This window comes from Engystomops pustulosus, chromosome 4 (genome assembly GCF_040894005.1).
Source record: "Engystomops pustulosus chromosome 4, aEngPut4.maternal, whole genome shotgun sequence".
Classification (NCBI taxonomy): domain Eukaryota; kingdom Metazoa; phylum Chordata; class Amphibia; order Anura; family Leptodactylidae; genus Engystomops; species Engystomops pustulosus.
In genome coordinates, this window is record NC_092414.1 from 54,269,170 (window position 1) to 54,285,804 (window position 16,635).

General features: G+C 42.2%; 1 protein-coding gene and 1 long non-coding RNA gene across 2 annotated transcripts in view; one reads left to right on the plus strand and one right to left on the minus strand.

Moving 5' to 3' along the window:
- Nucleotides 1-16,635, minus strand: part of WWC1 (WW and C2 domain containing 1) — a 116,113-nt gene that overhangs the window by 93,889 nt on the left and 5,589 nt on the right. The window lies entirely within an intron of this gene.
- The window catches only part of LOC140126459 (uncharacterized), a 41,257-nt gene continuing 31,651 nt past the window's right edge, over nt 7,030-16,635 (plus strand). Inside the window, exon 1 of the long non-coding RNA XR_011854838.1 lies at nt 7,030-7,208. This is a non-coding gene — a long non-coding RNA (uncharacterized lncRNA). The remainder of the gene's footprint in view (nt 7,209-16,635) is intronic.

The following is a 16,635-nucleotide window of genomic DNA, read 5'->3' on the forward strand; positions in this document are numbered from 1 at the left end:
TGTATATAGAGGAGTGGCTGGCTTCATAAGGGGGTAACTGGCTGTATACAGGGGGGGGGGCTGGCTGTGTACAAAGGTGATGCTGTCTATATATCTAATGATAAGTCTACCCCTCTATGATAGTCTTTTGTACATCCGCGTTTTACAGTATTAATAAGCGTTTCACAGTTAAAAAGTCGCACAGAGGTTCCAAGTTTGGCACAACTAGTTCCTAGGTTTTCCCTACACCACTGGAGTAGGATTGTGTCCAAATTTGAGACTCTTAGAAAAGTTACACTTCATAAATTTGACTATCACATCTGCAGTCACATGATAAATCTGGAGAAAGTTAACTTAAGTGAAGTCGCTAGTCAAAAAGTAGCAAAAAGTCACAGACAATTTTGAGACATTTTAAAAAAGAAAACTGACATAACTGTTTTCCTCCATTTTCTTTAAATACATCCTGAGATGTAGGTAGAAGAAGACCTGTTTTCATTATAATTTTATCCTTGATAAAGAGTCCAGTGGGTGGTACTACTCAGTGAATGACAGTATGCCTTTAACCCTTTCGTGCACCAAAACGTATTACACCGCTGATACCCTCCTCTAACTGCAAAAGTTTAAAGGAAACCTACTGTGAGGAATCTACCATCAGAAGTAGATTAATAATCATGGAACCTAACCTAACTTGTTTAAAACTTTATTTTAGTATTATGTAAATTAATGGCAGGGGCTAGTGGGGCGTGTACTAGCCCAACCGGGAACTGCGAGATAAGGTTGCTCCATGCCTTAGTGGTTAGCATTACAGCCTTGCAGCGCTGGGGAACTGGGTCAACATCTGCAAAGAGTTTGTATGTCCTGTCCGTGTTTGCGTGGGTGTCCTTTGGTTTCCTCCCACACTCCAAAACCTACTGGTACGTTCATTAGTTTATGAGCCCCATTGGAGATAGGGACTGATTTGGCAAGCTCTGTACAGCGCTGTATTATCTGTATGCGCCAAATAAATAAAGAATTATTATTATTTGGCGTGCACAATGAAAGCCATAAAAATAGAGCGCCAAAGAAAATGCTGCAAATGAGTTTTTTTTGTCAATTTCACCGCACTTGTAATTTATATAAAGCTTTCCAGTCCATTACATGGAATGTTAAATGGCGCCACTAGAAAGCACAATTTGTCCCGCAGATAACAATAGGGTGGCATGGTGGCTGAGTGAGTACACTATGTTAATGGTCCGAGTCCTGTAAGGGTTAAAGATCTGTAAATCACTTACAAGGACTCCCTGAAATAGAAGAGGCCCCTTTCTCACATTACACTTTGTCCTATTGTATTCAATGGGCCACATTTATCATAACCAGTGCAGTCTGTACTATATGCAGTTTGCCAGTGGAGTGTGCAGGGGGCCCCCTGCACTGCTCGGGAAGTGTGCACCATTCTTTTGGTGTACTTTGTTCATGCTGCAGTATTGTGGTGCAGACAATGAGAATAAATTGTTGCTGCGTTGCAAGGTGTGCCATGTGCAGCCACCATCCCATCTCTAGCAGATCACTATTATTACATAAATATATGTCTTTTTGTGTTATGGAGATGCAGCCCTTGAAATCTGATTCTTCTGTATTTTCATGAACCAAGAACCACAACAGGAAAGTTCTCTGAATACGAGACCTGGCATGTCTTAATAGAAGACACCACTCATTATTATGTGATTACATAGGTGGGGACATTTCTCTAGGCCAAAAAAAAAAAATGATTGTATTCCATAGCCAGTCATTTGTCTCCTTGTGGACAGGCCTGTAAATCCAGCTCCCAGCATTCATTGCTGGCTACAAAATACTGCAGAAATGTTTTATTCTATTGACAAGCGTCCCATAATGTTCAATACTGATTATGCGAACATAAGGCTAGGAAAAGCACAACCATCCTGTTACTACAAAAAATTATAAGGGGACGGTCACACGGACCGCTAGCGTTGTGTTTACCGCTAGCGCAATGGGGGTGTTCTGAGGCACGCATGTGGTCCCCTGTGCTAGCATTGTACTTGTGACTGTACCCTAATAAAAAATACCTGGAAGAATTTATTGTCATGTACCTTTTTATTGTCAGTTTTACTTGATTTATGATGTCCAATATTTACTAACTGATAAATCTGGCGCATCTTTCAAGTGGTTGTTGGGATCATTGAAATGAAGAGACCACAGCAAGCAGACACATGAGGGTGCATAGACACGTGGCCTTCAACACATGTGTTTCAAAATGCAATGGATCAGCTAAAGAGAGATTTGCCCAATTAAATAGCTAATAACATTTGCGTATGCAAAACGTAACCATTCTACTGGATTGATTGTTAATAGCAGCAGAACGGTAAAAGATGTATTCATATTCCAGGATTGTAGCTGAACCTGGAACACTGTGGTCCACAAACCCACTAGTATCTGCTGTAGTATTTAAACAGAAGTCTGCTACAGCAGTGACTCATAGCAAAGGGAAGGGCCTGTGCTGGACTGTGGGAGGAGCCCACTTGGACCACAGGAAGTAATTCCACTACAAAACAATGATTCTCTTAGTACCGTGATTAAAACCTTTTGTTTTATTAACCCCTTAAGGACGCAGCCATTTTGTAGCTTAAGGCTCAGCCCGATTTTTTGGATTCTGACTTGCGTCTCTTTATACGGTTATAACTTTTGAACACTGTTACTTATCAAAGCGATTCTGAGATTGTTTTTTCCCCACATGTTGTACTTCATTTTAGTGGTAAATTTTGGCAGATAAGTTTTGCATTTATTTACAAAAAAAAAGAAAATATGATAAATTTTTGGAAAAATTTGCCATTTTCGAAATTCAAAATCACCGCGTTTTCAGGCAGATAGATTTACCACCTAAATAAGTTGCTGAATAACATTTCCCATTTGTCTACTTTACATTTTCATAATTTCTGAAATGTCTGGATAATTTATTTTGATGGCACGCGGCTTGCAAATAGAATAGCGCTTTTCCGGATTTTCAGAATTGACTATTTTGGGGATAAATACAGTTTGGAATGAAATTTTACATATTTAGCATCAAAACCCCCCATATAACCAACCCAATTTCAAATCTGCACCCCTCAAGCTATCAGAAACCGCTTTTACGAAGATTGTTAACCCCTTGAGATCTTCATAGTAATTGAATCAAAATGGAGGTGAAATTTAGAATGGTCATATTGTTCCCTTATACGTTCATTTAGCCCTAAAATTTACACATTTCCAAAAGATAAAAAGAGAAAACCCACCATACAATTTGTTCTGCAATTTCTCCTGAGTACAAAGACCCCCCACATGTGGCTGTGACTTGTTTTATGGGGGCACAGCGAGGTGCAGAAGGGAAGGAGCGCCCTGCAGCTGCCAGGATTTTAGTTTCCTCATTGGCCCCTTTTGAAGGCTATAAAATTTTCGCTTTTTTGTTATTGGGGCCATGTGATGCCATTTTTTTTGCGGGATGAGATGCTTTTTCCAATGTTACCATTTTGGGGTTTGTATCACCTATTGTTGAAAATTTAGGAACGTTTTTTGAGGACAGGAGTAGAAAAGCATCAATTCTGTACTGGATTTTTTACTTCTTTTTTTTTTTGGTGTTCACCGTATAGACTAATAATCATGTTATCTTTATTCTATGGGTTGATACGATTACGGGGATACCAGACATGAATATATTTTCTTACGTTTTACTAAATTTGTCAAACAAAACCCTAATGTGGGGAAAAATCTATCATTTATGTATTGCCGTCTTCCAAGTAGCATAACTTTGTTACTTTTTTGGCTACGGAGCTGGTTGATGGCTTGTTTTTTGCGGGACATGTTGTACATTGCACCAGTATCATGTCGCAGTACATATGGTTTTTTGATCACATTTTATAGCATTTTTTGTGGGATTGAAAAGGTAAAAATCATAATTTTTGGAGGGTTTATAACAGTTTTTTTTTACGGCGTTTATCGTGCGGGTTCAATAATGATTTACTTTTATTCTACGGGTTGTTACGGACGCGGTGATACTATATATGTGGGGTTTGTGTTATGATTTAGACTTTTTTTTGAGTTATATGTCTCTTTATATGTTTTGGGGGTTTGGGGCATTTTTAGTGATTTATGACTTTATTTTTTTATTGAATAACTTTTTTTTTTACTTTTTCACTTTTATACCATGGGACATGAAGAAGCAATCATCTGATTGCTTCTTCATGATAATATTCTGCAATACTCATGTATTGCAGAGTATTATCAGTGTTAGCCTATACACTTGCATAGGCTGGCACTGTGCCAGTAAGATGACGTCACAGACGCCATCTTACTGGCAATTCTTGCAGGTAACTCTGGGGTCCAGATCGGACCCCAGAGTTACTATAGCAACGATCGGCGCACCCCGAAAACGGTTCGGGGGGGCCGATCGTGGGGGAAAGATCCCCCAGATACATGTTAGATGCCGCGGTCGCGCTGACCGCGGCATTTAACGGGTTAAGCACCCGCGATCGGAGACAACTCCGATCGCGGGTGTTACACTGGGGTGCCGGCTATCAGTCACAGCCGGCACCCCGTGTTTCCCGATGCCGGTTCGGCTCAGATCTTGAGCTGAACCGGCATCAGCTCAGCGTCCGATATATCGGACGCTGAGCGCTAAGTCACTGCGCTCAGCGTCCGATATATCGGACGCTGAGCGTTAAGAGGTTAAATTCAATTAAAATGGCTTGTCTGACCACATAGATTAACGTTGGTGATTAGTTTCAGCCGTCAGGTCAGCACTCCTAGCCAACACCAAGAGCTACTTCACCTCCAAAGCACATCAGAGACATTATTCTATTTGGATGGGCATGCCACTTTAACAGAATTTAATAAAATATGAAGTTTTATTCTTGCTGCCAGGAGACTCCTCATTTTGTATTGTTAAAGTTGAAGGGGCGTCCTCATTTCATCAAATAAATGTTATTGTTTGGATAATGAAAAGTTATACAATTTTTCAATATACTTTCCATATCATTTCCTCACAGTTTAATAGATCTCTGCTTGCTGTCCTTCTATAGAAAGCTTTATTGCTTATTTCCAGTGGTCAGAAATCTGATCATGGTCACACAAGGCTCGTTATATAACACTCTATGATGTGGCTCGGATTACTCTCTATGATACTAATGAGCCTTGCACCTGGAAACTTTCTATAGAATGACAGCAAGCAGAGATCTAGAAAACTATGCAGAATTTATATAGAAAGCATATGGGAAAATTGTACAATTTTTTATAATACAAACAATAACATTAATTTGACACAATAGGAATACACCTTTACTGAGTGTCCCTGAAAACAGATACCACATGGATGCAACTGAAAAAGAAAGAAAAAAAAAATATCCGTATTTCATGTCCAAAAGGGGGCGGGCTTGGGGTGATTGCATATGCGTTTCTCGGGAAACACATGCGATCGTTTACCAAATCACATGCGTTTCTCTGGAAACGGATATGCGATCGGCCCAAGCCGACCTCTTTTCTAATCAGACACCAACATTGAGGCCGGTTTCCCATGTGCCGTTTTTGTCACGTTTTTAAACACATCTTAAATACAAGTGTGAGGGGTCTTGGAAAAAACCCCTCCCACTTGCAGTTTGGATGCGTTTAAAAACGCACCAAAAACGTCACGTGGGAAACCGGCCTTAGATTGCTAAGGACGTGGTCACATGTACCGCTAGGCGTCCGTTCAGGGGGCGGTCCTCGGCCCAAACACACATGCGTTTCCAGAGAAACACATGTGCGATCGGGCCACCTACCACCCCCTACGCACTAGTGTCTCGTTATGAACGGACGCCTAGCGGTATCTGTGATCACGGCCTTACAGTGTATAAGCTTAAGGCAACCAACTATTGTACAAGTCAGTAGAAACTCACCAAGAGGCTACCAGAATGCCCACCATTTACCAAGACTGCCCAATTAAAATTGCAGAGACCAGTGTGTGAGATGTACAGTGCAGTATTTTTTGAAGTGGAAAAAATTGCTGAAGTGTCACATATTAATAAAAAAAGCAACTCTGCAAGTGACAGAAAGAACTACGTTACTTTACACATATTGAGTCAAAATGGATGATTTTTTCATTTCATTCTTCTGTTTTTAAAATAAGAACTTTCCTTAAGAGGATCCAGCAGGTTGAAGCACTTTAGGCAAGTCCATGTTCAAATGCCTCCTTTTTTCTACAAATTCTGTTGTCACCATAGGTCAAAGCAATGAAACTTTTTTTTAAAAAAACATTTTTGTGAAAAACTTTCTTTCTGCCATTTTGAAAAACCTAGAAAATATCTTCTGTAAATCCATCCTGAGACATGATAAACGCAAATGACACTTTTTGATGTCTTAGTTTCAAAAAAATGTATGTAAACAAAATTGCCGAACCTGAATACGTAGGCAATGTGCATGGTCAGTGATAGACACTGTTTACTAGTTTACACCGACAAAAGAAGTTCTATAGAAAGTCATTGGTTATATAATGAAATGCTCAGCTCCGGCTCATCACACAGCATGGCATCAGTATAATGAGCTTCGCAGAAAGGATGCGTCTAAAATCTGAAGCAGACATGAAATAGAAGATCCCATCATTAACGACAATCCCGCTGTTTCTATGTATCTGGCCTTTTTGAGTGATGAATGCAATGTATATAGTTACAAAGTTTACAATATACAAGAATTAATGGTGGACTTAGTATTTCCACTGTAAATTAAAAAAAAAAATTAAGGCTGCGTTCACATGTTGTGTTTGACTTGCGTTTGGGAATGGGGAGGGGCTTGTCCAGAGGGCATATGTGTGTCAACAGAAGAGCATGTGAACGGTATCTAGTAGCACGTGTTTTGCATGTAAACAATGGAATGGAGATGTATAATGGAAATGTATATTCTTGCTTTTCTATACTCCTGGTGATCGTTATCGAAAGCATGTAGCGCACACAGATAACACGGCGCTACACAGTGTTTTTGCCAAATCAGTCCCTGTCCCCATGGGGCTCACAATCTAATCAACCTACCAGTATGTTTTGATGGGGTCAAGCTCCTCACCGCAGCATTTTGAAAATGCTATTCAAACGCTACATGTGAATGGGGCCTTCCAGGTGATGAAAGAGTTAAGCACCCGTTGAGGCCCAGAGTGGTTTGGCCTTGTCCACCTGGTTATTGGATGATTACTCCCAAGAAGCTGTTTGCTGTGTTTCCCATGCTGTGTAGGACACCAGGTATCTGTGCATTACTTATTATTTATTTCTTAGTGCAAAGTCAATTCTGCTTTGAATATGTTGTTGTTTGGGAAGTACAAATACAGAATTGGGAAGTCCAAATCTAGGGAAGGTTCACATGGCTCAAACTGTAGTTTATTGTTTTGTGTTAAAACTCTGTTCACTTACGGCTTGTGTGGCTGCTGTTTAACATGAATGCCAAAGAATTGTATTTGTCTTAACGTAGCTCAAGACACGTGTGATCCATTTTGCCTCCCTGGAAATGTGTATGCAATCGGCCCGGGGCCCCAAGCTCTGTGCGTTGTCTTTACGCTATAAACGCGGACTTAGTAATTGTGGCAGTAAGTGGTGGACACAAATGTGTGTAGAATCTACAGTAATAGTGCGGTGCCACGGTGCAGTTTTTATTTGAGTTTAAAAACTATATTTTTTTCGCCTGTTTACAATGCGTCTGGCTGGTTTGAATCAGTTAACACAGCCGCCAAGGGTGATGCCACACATGGCGTTTTGAACGCATTTTAGGCAGGTTTTCAAGCAGTTTTTTTTTAAATGCATCCATTTTTGACCAGTTTGCATTTAGATAATTGGCCAAACCTGACAAAAACTGATGCGTTTTAAAAAAAAATTGCTTAAAAACGGGCCAAGTTGTAATTCATAACACTCTTGAGGGCGCGTTCACAAGTTGCATTTTGACCCGCGTTTTCATTTTGTTTGGAACGCATTACAACAGCTGAGTAGAGGTGATTTGCATAATCACATTACTGTTAACATTTGTTTACAAAACACAAGTTATCACGTGTTAACCCATTGTTAACACATGTAAATGCGGCCAAAGGCGTGTTTTGAACCCGTTTTTAAGCAGTCCGTTAAAAAAATGCAACCGCATTTTTTGAAAATGCATGCGTTTTTTTGAGTGATTTTAATGAAGATAATTTGGAAAAACAGACAAAAACACATGCGTTTTCAAAAAACGCATGCATTTTTGAACGGACTGCTTTAAAACGGGCCAAAAACGGGTTCCAAACGCCACATGTGTCACCAGCCTTTGCAAACGCTTTTGCCCCGGTAGGCGCGGCTTTGTCTGCTTTTTGCCCCGGTAGGCGCGGCTTTGTCTGCTTTTTGCCCCGGTAGGCGCGGCTTTGTCTGCTTTTTGCCCCGGTAGGCGCGGCTTTGTCTGCTTTTTGCCCCGGTAGGCGCGGCTTTGTCTGCTTTTTGCCCCGGTAGGCGCGGCTTTGTCTGCTTTTTGCCCCGGTAGGCGCGGCTTTGTCTGCTTTTTGCCCCGGTAGGCGCGGCTTTGTCTGCTTTTTGCCCCGGTAGGCGCGGCTTTGTCTGCTTTTTGCCCCGGTAGGCGCGGCTTTGTCTGCTTTTTGCCCCGGTAGGCGCGGCTTTGTCTGCTTTTTGCCCCGGTAGGCGCGGCTTTGTCTGCTTTTTGCCCCGGTAGGCGCGGCTTTGTCTGCTTTTTGCCCCGGTAGGCGCGGCTTTGTCTGCTTTTTGCCCCGGTAGGCGCGGCTTTGTCTGCTTTTTGCCCCGGTAGGCGCGGCTTTGTCTGCTTTTTGCCCCGGTAGGCGCGGCTTTGTCTGCTTTTTGCCCCGGTAGGCGCGGCTTTGTCTGCTTTTTGCCCCGGTAGGCGCGGCTTTGTCTGCTTTTTGCCCCGGTAGGCGCGGCTTTGTCTGCTTTTTGCCCCGGTAGGCGCGGCTTTGTCTGCTTTTTGCCCCGGTAGGCGCGGCTTTGTCTGCTTTTTGCCCCGGTAGGCGCGGCTTTGTCTGCTTTTTGCCCCGGTAGGCGCGGCTTTGTCTGCTTTTTGCCCCGGTAGGCGCGGCTTTGTCTGCTTTTTGCCCCGGTAGGCGCGGCTTTGTCTGCTTTTTGCCCCGGTAGGCGCGGCTTTGTCTGCTTTTTGCCCCGGTAGGCGCGGCTTTGTCTGCTTTTTGCCCCGGTAGGCGCGGCTTTGTCTGCTTTTTGCCCCGGTAGGCGCGGCTTTGTCTGCTTTTTGCCCCGGTAGGCGCGGCTTTGTCCGCTTTTTGCCCCGGTAGGCGCGGCTTTGTCCGTTCATAACGCGACGCTAGCGCACAGGGGGAGGTCCTCGGCCCGAACGCACATGCGTTTCCAGAGAAACACATGCGATCGGCTTAACAATCGCATGCGTTTCCCTGGAAACGCAGGTGCGTTCGGGCCGAGGACCTCCACCCGGGGCGCTAGCGTCGCGTTATGAAGGACGCCTAGCGGTACGTGTGACCACGGCCTAAGGGTGAAGACACACATGGCGTTTTTGGGACGTTTTTACTAAGTGCGTTTTCAGATCGTTAAAAACGCATGCGTTTTTGTCAGTTTTTCATTGCGCTATTTCGGAAAACAGACAAAACCGCATGCGTTTTCAAAAAACTGATGCGTTTTTTAACGCATGCGGTTTTTACGATCTGAAAACGCACTTAGCAAAAACGGCCCAAAAACGCCATGTGTGTCTTCACCCTCAGGCAAATAATCTTTTTTTCAGGAAGGATACTCTCTAGATTTCCCAGCCACAATAGTGGATATGCTACCGTATTTTCCGGACTATAAGGCGCACTTAAAAGCCTTGGATTTCCTTGGAAATCCAAAGTGCGCCTTATAGTCCGGTGCGCCCTATATGAGGGCAGCGGACCCTACTTACATAGGTCCCCGCTACCGGAGACAGCAGATCTCCAGCGGGAACTGCAGACCACGCGGCACGAACAACTTCTGCCGCGTGGTCTGCAGTTCCCGCTGGAGATCTGCTGTCTCCGGTAGCGGGGATCTATGTAAGTATTCCATTCTCCACCTCCCCCTCACCTTCCCCGCGTTCCGCGTCTCTTCTCGGCGTCGCGTCCCGTCGGGTCTCCGCTCCGCCCCCTGACCTCCGTCACGCCCCCGACACTGCGCCTTATAGTCCGATGCGCCTTATATATGGAATTATTACATATATAAGGCGCATCGGACTGTTGCGCCTTATATTCCGGTGCGCCTAATGGCCCGGAAAATACGGTAATTGTGAATATAATTGTATAGGGGCAGCTGTGATAAGTTATGTCTATGAGGTTACATGGCATTTTGGTTTTGCAGTGGACATGTTCTTGATGTATATGGCATATGGTTGTTTGATTACCCTTTTCAATAGAATAATTCAGTGTATTGCAACAATTTGGAAAGCCTCACCACAGTCTGAATGGGGCGGACAGGACACCATTTCTTGTTGTCAAGCATTGATATTTTTAGAAAGAGGAACAAGATACCTTTTCTTTAGTAAAATCATTGTTTCCTGTGAATCAGCATCGGATGGAAAGAAGCTGACATGACTTATTACTTTTGCCTCATTTCCACCATAACGCTGTGGGTAACGCACTGAATTTCATTCCATACCCCCAGCAGACTGAACCTGTGGTCAACAAGTACACGTACCATTGTAGACTATGCCAAGAATGCACAGATCCTTTAGCAGAGCTGGACTAATCATTCATCCAGACCATAAAAAAGAAAACAAGTTGGTTAACCATTTATCAGCCCAACACATTCCTCGGGCAGCGTGCCACCAAGAAATAAAGAACTGCAATGCTACCGCTAGCTTTCATAAAGGCAAATTCAACTTCTGTTCTACTAAGACATGATCACATGATGGCTTTGTCCGTGCTGTGGATTTGCTATTATGGTAAATTGCTGATGTCGAGTACTGCACAAAATTGTTCATGTTGGTTGCAGGTTTTGTGTGCACCCTACAAGTAAATCCATAGTAAGGCCAGCCGCACGTGAACGTGCACAGTATGTGGAATCGGACCTGCATGCTGGTAAGATCGCAGAGACAGAAAACAGTACAGTGGATGGGAGTCCCTGCATCATACAGAAATATGAAACAAGGACTATGCAGTGCCAGTACTCTAGCAGTTCTTACAGTACCAAAGCTGCGGCCCAGCAAGCAAATAGGGAGTCTTTTTGATGCAAGGACTCTTCCCCCCCCCCCCCACCCCCTGTGTAATCTATGCAGACAGTGGGATGGGATCATGTGCATCCGGACAATGGTTTAAATCCACTTTACTACTGTACTTGTCCAGGATTTTCTGTATGATAGATGCCATATACTGTATATGTCCCTTGTACACGTACATTAATACTTTGTATTATATCTATTTCATAGTGATATGGTTTTAACAAATGCAGTCAGGCGTGGTGCATTCACAATAATAAAAAATGAAGTTACAATTCCATACTTTGCTGACTACATAACCGTGTCAGTAAAAATAACAATATGATAGTACAGTATTTATGGCTGAAGTGGCAAGCAATAAACTAAGCTTGCCTTTCCCTTTTACACATATTCAACTAACAAAGTTCTCTTTCTGTACACCGTATAATAGTAAACACCTCAGACCTAAAAAGCAGATGCTTAATTCTGACGTGTAGAAAATATTAAACAAGCTGCTTTACATACTGGTTAAAACATGTGCAATGTGCACAAGAACAGTACAACAATAACAACATACCGTAATAAATTCTCACTATACAAAAAGTGCCATGTAAATGATGATGCAAAAAGTTTACAAAATTTGATATATTCACAAACAAAATTGTATACTACCATCCAATATATTACTTACCAAATTCTGCTACAAATTGCCCATAAATTGTTCAGCAATGCAACGTGTGCTTTGTATATTATAAAATTCATGGCAAAAGTATTTTTGTTTTAGGAAAAAAAAATTTTTAGTGGCAATATAGCTAATGTTATTTGCAAATTGGAAGAAGCGAGCAGCACTCCAGAGGTAGAATTCAAAAGTTGGTGATCTTTATTGAGGCAAGTGGCAACGTTTCGGTGTTGGACACCTTTTTCAAGCCTTGAACAAGGTGTCCAACACCGAAACGTTGCCACTTGCCTCAATAAAGATCACCAACTTTTGAATTCTATCTCTGGAGTGCTGCTCGCTTCTTCCAGTTTGTAGCTGCGTAAACACCAAGCCAGGACCTTTGAGGGCTTTGCACCCCCCCTCCCCTCCACAAAGCTGTGCGGACTTGAACTCTACTTTTAATATTATTTGCAGCTATTTAATCTGTAACTTATTGTTCCCTGCTCTTACACAAATTTTTCGACGATAGAAGAAGAGGAAGAAGGGGAAATTCGGATTATCATTGTTTCTTTCCTCCAAAGCTCCCTGAACAGGAAGAATCGTTGGGCCTGGAGCAGGAGCTCCAATGATAATCTGACCCTGTCTGCGCCCTTCCTGCAGACCCAGGGGGCACGTCCTGGGATACCTGGGACTGCAGGAGGATGCCCTAAATTCTGTCAGACAGTAGGCGTTCTCCTTAAGGAGAGATTGCCAAGTAGCAAAAGGAGGTATTGTTTTCCAATTAACACCTTGGAAAACATATTTGCATTTTCCTTGAGTTCTGTCAGACAAACTCTGTTCCAGGAACATGCCACCCCTGGCACATGGGTTCACCAGCACTACTGCCCTAGGATCAGAAAATAGATCCTTCAATGAGAAGGTTACCATTTGACTGACTGCATTCCTCTTTTTACAAATGCTGGTTATCTGATGATGAAATCCTCATAAAGAGTTATGAACCCATAGATGAGGATGTCCTTTGCAAGACCCTTATCTATTAGACCTTTTAAAATATCAAAATTGCATTTTTGTTTTCTCAAAGCCCTATTCTATAAGAGGGCCTCAAGCAAGGTCCCTAAATTTACTCCACATGCCATTCCATATAAAAAACATTAAATATTTTGTCCACCAAAAGCATGCCTTCCATCAGACCTAATGATCACAATGTATTACTCCACACTCTCCCCCACTGTCTTGGGGTTATCTTTGAGTCTGTCAATTAAGCTCCACATTTCGGCCCTCGCATTGCTTAGATCTTATCATTCCTCTATTACGTGTCAGTGACCTCATTATCACCCACTTGGACTAGGGCAATATTTTTCTTTGTGGTCTTCCAGGTAACTAATGCTCCTGCATTTCTAACTCTGCTTCCCACCTAATCCATTTCTCTTGTTGCTTCTAATATTTGCTTACAAAGCCATCCACAACCTGTCCCCCCAATATATCTCTGGACTCCTCAGCCAATACCATCCCACATTTACTGTAATCTCTGATCCTCCCAAGAACCGATGTTTTGTTCTATTACTATTGGCTATTCTCACAACCTTCTCCAGGACTTCTCCGTACACCCACCATACTCTCTACTAAAATGTTTCATACTGTCCCCCACCTTCCAAACATTGGTGCTGGAACCTAAAATGCATCTGTTTAGAATTGCCTACAACAGTGCTCCCTCACCTCGTGTCTCCATCTACCCTCCCATATAGATTGTGAGCCCTCACTGACAGGGTTCTTTCTACAACTGTTCCAGATTTTATACTTGCATTTGTTCTTCTCTTAATGTATGCGAAACACTTACTGAGTGGGCAGTACCATGGAGTACACTCAACAGATTCTGTACAACAGATCCTTGGATATAATTGGCATGCTCCACTGGACTCCATGTTTACGGGTACTAGCTCACATTTGCTAATGTTGATATAGTCACATAAAGACCAGTCACTTTCACCAAAATTCTGAGGCACACTCAAATGCACGCAATAGTGAGAGTCTCTGGTCCAGAAATATATATATATACGTGTGTAGATGAGAGAGAGAAAAGGATATTTATATAAAGTTTTTTTTGTCCATGTTCACATGAAAGTGCTAAAACTACACACACTGCACCATATCTGGGCCTATGTGTTGTCCATTTTTATAACAGGCAGCACGTGGCTGCACTAAATGCATAAATGTTTTTTAATGGATAATTTCCCAAGGCCATCATTTTAATGTATACTGCGACCGAACCAAAGTAGAGATGTGTAGAACCGATTTTCCAAGATCACTCTTAGATTATGGTTTATGAGGATCTGTGAAAAATGGATGCCAGGCTGAAGAATATCGGCTGTGAGAGTAGACGTTAACATCAGATTTTTGCCCACGTCTGTGTGCAGCCTTGAAAACTGGACAACTCCTAATTGCCATACTTTTGACCCTGTAACAGAAAACATATTGGGGAAAATTTAGTAAGGGCCGTGCGCCAGTTTTCTGTTGGACTTTGCACGTTCTTTTAAAGAAGTAGTTGTGCCACATTTGTGTCACCAAATTAGGGGACGTTCTGGTGCAAAGTCTGACCGAATGTTAAAGGTGCACTCTGTCGGAGCTGTGCAGGGGGCACCAGATTCATGAAGAACAGGCGTCAGAAATCCTGAATCTGGCGAACCTGCACTTTACAAAGGCAAACTTAATTTGGTGCAGGTTGCACTGTTGTTATTTAATGTGCCCCGATGGTTAAGAAAATGTCTGACAGGACAGGACAAAACCACAACGTTCAGTAAGGTGCACAAATCTGCATTTGGCACAAATCCGTTGTATATTTGCCTGAACTGATTGGTGCCAAGAGTCCTCTGGCTGTTGTGGTGCAAGTACATGTGGGCCCTCATCTGTATAGATATGTTCTCACCAGAGACACATGGCTCCCTACTAAATGGCAAATCAGCACAGTATGCTTTCATTTCCAAAATAAAATAAGCTTGGAACAGAACCAGAAAAGAAAGTGTGCTTTTTATGGGCCTTAAAACCACAGACCTCTGATCTGATGACTGCAACCTATGTATTGTAGGGGTCCGCTTGGACACCGATGATGGGAAGAAAGACTGAATAGGACCTGTTATGAGTTTTTTAGCTTGGGCTGTTGGCTCATACACAGGGCCGTTGGAAGAACGGTAATGTGTTAGTCCATAGAAATACTTAAGGATTTGGGCTACTGGTTGAAGCAATGGTTAAAGGACATCTACCATCAGGATTATGGATTATAAACGGAGTAGACTTACATGCTGGTATGTGCCCCCTTTGTTAGGATCCCTCTTTAAGCTTTTTATGCCTTTGTTTTTAAGAAAAAAGGCTTCAAAATGAACCTAAGGGGGCTTCATGCTCCATAGAAGTTAATGGAGCCTGGAGCCCCTCAGGCTTATTTGCATATTTTTTAAAGCATATTTTCTTAAAAATCGGGGCATAAGAAGTTAAAAAAAAAAGAGAAGATCCTGATATAATCCATCATTCTGATGGTAGATTTCCTTTAACACGCATTCAAAAGCAGGGAGGCCTAATGCTGCATATTCAGGCAACTGATTGTTACTGCAGTAAGAAAATCTTTTACTGTTGTGTTTCAGTAACCTGCGTGTTATTCCATACTGCCGGATGTACTATGTGACTATGTAATGCTGCCCTATGAACTCTGCTTAGTGCCTCTGATTCTTTGCACATAGCAGACTGAAAGAAGTCAGATCCTGCCACATGAATACTGATAAGGTCTATTGTCAGGCCAGTAAGATACTACAGCTCTAATATGCAGGTACACAGCCTTCCTATTCTACTTAGAAAATTCTTAAAATGTGCAACAATACAAAGAATGCTATTAATATTAGTCTATCTATTGTTAACCATTTAGAACACTGCAGCACACGGATGGTTAAACTGCTGACATAATATGTACAGCGCATGCAGTCATTCACAAGTTAGAATCCATACATCAGGGATATAAACCTATATACCTACTGTTATGCCTAGGGATAGTAGTATAAAAACTAAGGGGCAGCATGCATTTTACATTCTCTCGGTCATTGCTGCTTCTGCACTTGAATCAGACCAGAAACGATCTACTAATAATGAGGGTTTTCTGCAGAAACTGCACCACACCTGTCTACTGGATGTGTTTGGTACTGCAGCTTAGTTTCATTATTGTGACTCAGAGCCTCATCAACAGGGATAATATAGTTATTAGGGATAAGTAGTCCTGTTTTCCTAGTCCCAAATAAACTTCTTTAAAGTCCAAGTAATAATGGCTCATGTCATGCCACCAAGTATTTACTGGTTATTTCTTATCGGAGTACAGGCATTCCCGGGGTTACGTACAAGATGGGGTCCGGAGGTTTGTTCTTAAGTTGAATTTTTATGTAAGTCGAAACTGTATATTTTATAATTGTAGATCCAGACAAAAAATTTTTTGGCCCCAGTGACAATTGGAGTTTAAACATTTTTTGCTGTAATGGGACCAAGGATTATCAATAAATCTTCATTACCGACACATTACAACTGATTATTGCAGTCTGGGAATATAGTAAAGCATTCAGAAAGCTTCACCAAAGGTCAGAGGGGTCTGCCTGTAACTATGGGTTGTCTGTAAGTCGGGTGTCCTTAAGTAGGGGACCGCTTGTATTCTGATTTTACACTATAGAGATTAATCAAAGGCCATCACTGTCATATCACTTAAACAGAGTTTAACTAGGACAAAACTGTAATACCTTTCCCTGCTCCATGAATGGTCAAACCTGTAACATCATGTAGTATCACTAATACGTACAGTAAAACCATGAAGATGCCTTTTATTCAGCTGAGGG